This window comes from Rutidosis leptorrhynchoides, chromosome 6 (genome assembly GCF_046630445.1).
Source record: "Rutidosis leptorrhynchoides isolate AG116_Rl617_1_P2 chromosome 6, CSIRO_AGI_Rlap_v1, whole genome shotgun sequence".
In the NCBI taxonomy this organism is placed as follows: Eukaryota; Viridiplantae; Streptophyta; class Magnoliopsida; order Asterales; family Asteraceae; genus Rutidosis; species Rutidosis leptorrhynchoides.
Genome location: NC_092338.1, coordinates 302727027 through 302730567, shown reverse-complemented (window position 1 = coordinate 302730567; position 3541 = coordinate 302727027). Strand labels below are relative to the sequence as shown.

Below are 3541 nucleotides of genomic sequence, written 5' to 3'. Positions count from 1 at the left end.
TTTAATCGTTTATTTCGTAATTTGTATATTTATCGTTCGTAACTAGTTTTAAACTTAGTATTTTGCCGTAGTTAATTTTTATTTCTAAATTTTAAGACTTTGCCGTAAAATCCCTTAAGTGCTTTTTCTTTAGACTAAGATTTAGGAGCTTTAGAATTTTGCGACGCCTTTTCAAGATTTTAGTACCTTTTTAAGTTATTACCGTTTTGGATATAGAATTCCTTTTAAGCTTGAATACCTTTAGATGCAACTTTTAGACTTAAGTATTTAGAATTCTAAGTTTCGACGCTTTATTTTCTTTTTATTATTTTTTGACTTTTTATTTTTCGACGTTTGTTTTTCGACCTCTTATTTCTTGACGCACTCTTTTTCTTTCTTATTTCTCGACGCTCTAGTTTTTAGGACATAGAATTTTCTATTTCTTCTCTAAAAATTCAAAACGAAAAATTATTTTAAGCGGTTAAATTGATAGACATCCAAAATTTTCTGGTTCGTAGTAATAGTTGGATTTGTTAGTGGCGAGTTGTAGGCTTCCGATTTAAAGGGTCCTGGCTACCTGCTGAAGGTATTTCGAATGCCCGAGAGACATATTAAATTAACGTGGCTATTATGTTTTGATCCAAGTCGGGTCATACCTAATAACAAGCTTACCGACACTTTATACGTATTTAATCTTAACGATTAGATCATTGATTAAATACGCGACACTTGAACTTTAAGAAAAATGGTTTTCTGAAAAAATTACTTGATGTGTATATATATATATATATATATATATATATATATATATATATATATATATATATATATATATATATATATATATAAATTATGGAATAATTTATATAATATGGATTTAATTATTTATAGGTTAAATAATTAATTAATTTATGTTACATTTTATATAAATTGGTTTTATATAATATAATGTACATATAAATAAAAATGGAAGTTTTATAAAAATTTATATTTTATAAAACTTATTTTAATAACAAGTTGTGAGTGGCATTGCAGCCCATGTAGGCATGCCATTTGACTAAGCATTTGAATGGCTACTTCCATTTGAAAATGCATAAGTACCAAGGTTCTCTTGGAGACTAAAATGCACATGCAAAATACACATTAAACACTTGAAAAAAAACTGCATTACTCCATTTTCTGCTGGAAAAAAGCTGTGGGCTTTTGAGGGTTCAAAGGGGTTCTCAAGTTTTTTTTGAAGCTAAAAATCAAGTGTCTACAAATCCTAACCAAAGTACAAAGTGTTGGTGTTAAGCTTGGGGTATAACTACTTGAGGTTTCATACTTTTGGAGCTCCATTCATCATCATCATCTTCATCATCTTGTAACCTCCTAACTTGGAGTAGGTACATCCCTTTACTAGCACTCTTATATTTGTAAGTATATTTCTAGACTTGATCTATTTTGGAATTGATGTTTAAAAGGTTAAACTCATATTGATTTGTTTATGTAAAATTGCTTCCGCTTCACTTTTAAAATCGGGTTTTGACATGCATGTTAATATAACTTGACAATATGATGAATTCCAACACCTGCTGCATCTATTGGCTATTCGAAACGTGGGCAAAATCAGAAAAGTCTATTAATTTGATAGCTTATATAATTTTTATCTTTTATAACTAATAGGATATTCAGTGAATGCACCGAGCAAAACGTTCACCACCTTTCATACGTTCACCACATGTAACTCGATTAAGACATCTAGCCAACATTGTCGCCATTGATTTTTCTTTAGAATCATCATCTAGTAATCCAAGTACTCCAACTCTAAATCCTGATAATCCATTTTTTGAACCCGATTTCACAATTGAGAATCCGGAGGATATTTAGAGACAATTCAGAGATCCTGAACCACTAATCATTCCTCCTGAACCACAAATCACTCATCCAGAGATTGTCAAGGAAGAAACCATTAAGTCAGAATCCTCTAGTGATTCAGATTCAACAAATTCAATCATGGAAAATCCAGAACCTCTAAGTATGGGAGACCAAATGAGAGCCACACGCACGGGCCAAGGTCACGCCATTATTAAGCCAGACATTAATGCGCCAGATTATAAAATCAAAGGACAAATCCTACACATGGTAACTAATCAATGCCAATAAAGTGGTACGCCAAAAGAAGATCCAAACGAACATCTTCGAACCTTTAATAGGATTTGTACTCTATTTAAGATCAGAGAAGTTGAGGATGAACAGATCTATCTCATGTTATTTCCCTGGACTTTAAAGGGAGAAGCCAAAGATTGGTTAGAATCGTTACCTGAAGGGGCGATTGATACTTGGGATGTCTTAGTTGAAAAATTTCTTAAACAATTCTTTCCGACATCTAAAGCCGTGAGACTTCAAGGAGAAATTGTTACGTTCACACAAAAGCTAAATGAAACTTTATATGAGGCGTGGACAAGATTTGGAAAGTTGTTGAGAGGATGTCCTCAACAAGGTTTAGACACTTATCAAATAGTACAAATATTCTACCAAGGATGCGATATTACTACACGCAAAGACATCGACATAGCAGCTGGTAGGTCCATTATGAAGAAAACCGCAAGTGAAGCTTACAAAATCATTGATAACACAGCCTCCCACTCACATGAGTGGCACCAGGAAAAAGATATTTTTCGTTCATCTAAAGTGTCTAGAGCCGATTCTAGCCATGACTTTGATTCCGTTTCCGCAAAAATAGATGCTTTCGAGAGACGAATGGAAAAGATGAATAAAGATATTCACGCAATACGAATCAGTTGTGAGCAGTGTGGAGGACCACATTTGACAAAAGATTGTCTCAGCATTGAACAAACAATGGAACAAAGAGAGAATGTTTCATATATAAACCAAAGGCCTGGAAATAATTATCAGAATAATTATCAACCACCAAGATCAATTTACAATCAAAACCAAAATTATAACCGAAATGTTCCGTACAACAACCAACAAGGTCCTATAAATCAACAAGTATCCAATAATACTTACAATCAGTAAAGACCTATTTTTCAAAATAAACCACCACAAACCGATGATAAAAATCCAAATCTGGAAGAAATGATGGCAAAGCTAATGGAATCTCAAACACAATTTATTACATCTCAAACCCAAAAAAATGAGAGGTTTGATCAGTCATTAAGAACTCAACAAGCTTCCATTTTGAATCTAGAAAAACACGTAGGTACTCTTGCTAGCTTGATGAGTAAGAGGGAACAAGGAAAGCTACCGAGTGATACTGAAGTAAATCCTCGAAATGAGAATGTTAATATGGTTTCAACAAATTCTGGAAAACCAACACCAGAAGATGGGAAGGTTTTAGATGTGAGTAACAATGAAGAAGTTACACCACCACCACCACCCGAGTATGTAAATCCAGTGGTGGCACCATACAGAGCACCCATCCCGTTTCCAAGAAAAGGAGTTGAGTATGAGCAAGTAATAGGGGGTGAGTAGGCCTATTGAGAGTGATGTCTCTACCCATTGGCGTGATCGTCAAGGGGGTACATAATAATGATTGTCGACACCCGTACAGTGTCAG

General features: G+C 33.8%; 1 non-coding gene across 1 annotated transcript; it reads right to left on the bottom strand.

Annotated features, from left to right (window-relative positions):
• Nucleotides 1-2358: 2358 nt before the first annotated feature.
• Nucleotides 2359-2465, bottom strand: LOC139856457 (small nucleolar RNA R71). Its single transcript, XR_011761940.1, has one exon. It is a non-coding gene; the product is annotated as a small nucleolar RNA R71 (small nucleolar RNA).
• Between the last annotated feature and the right edge of the window lie 1076 nt (nucleotides 2466-3541).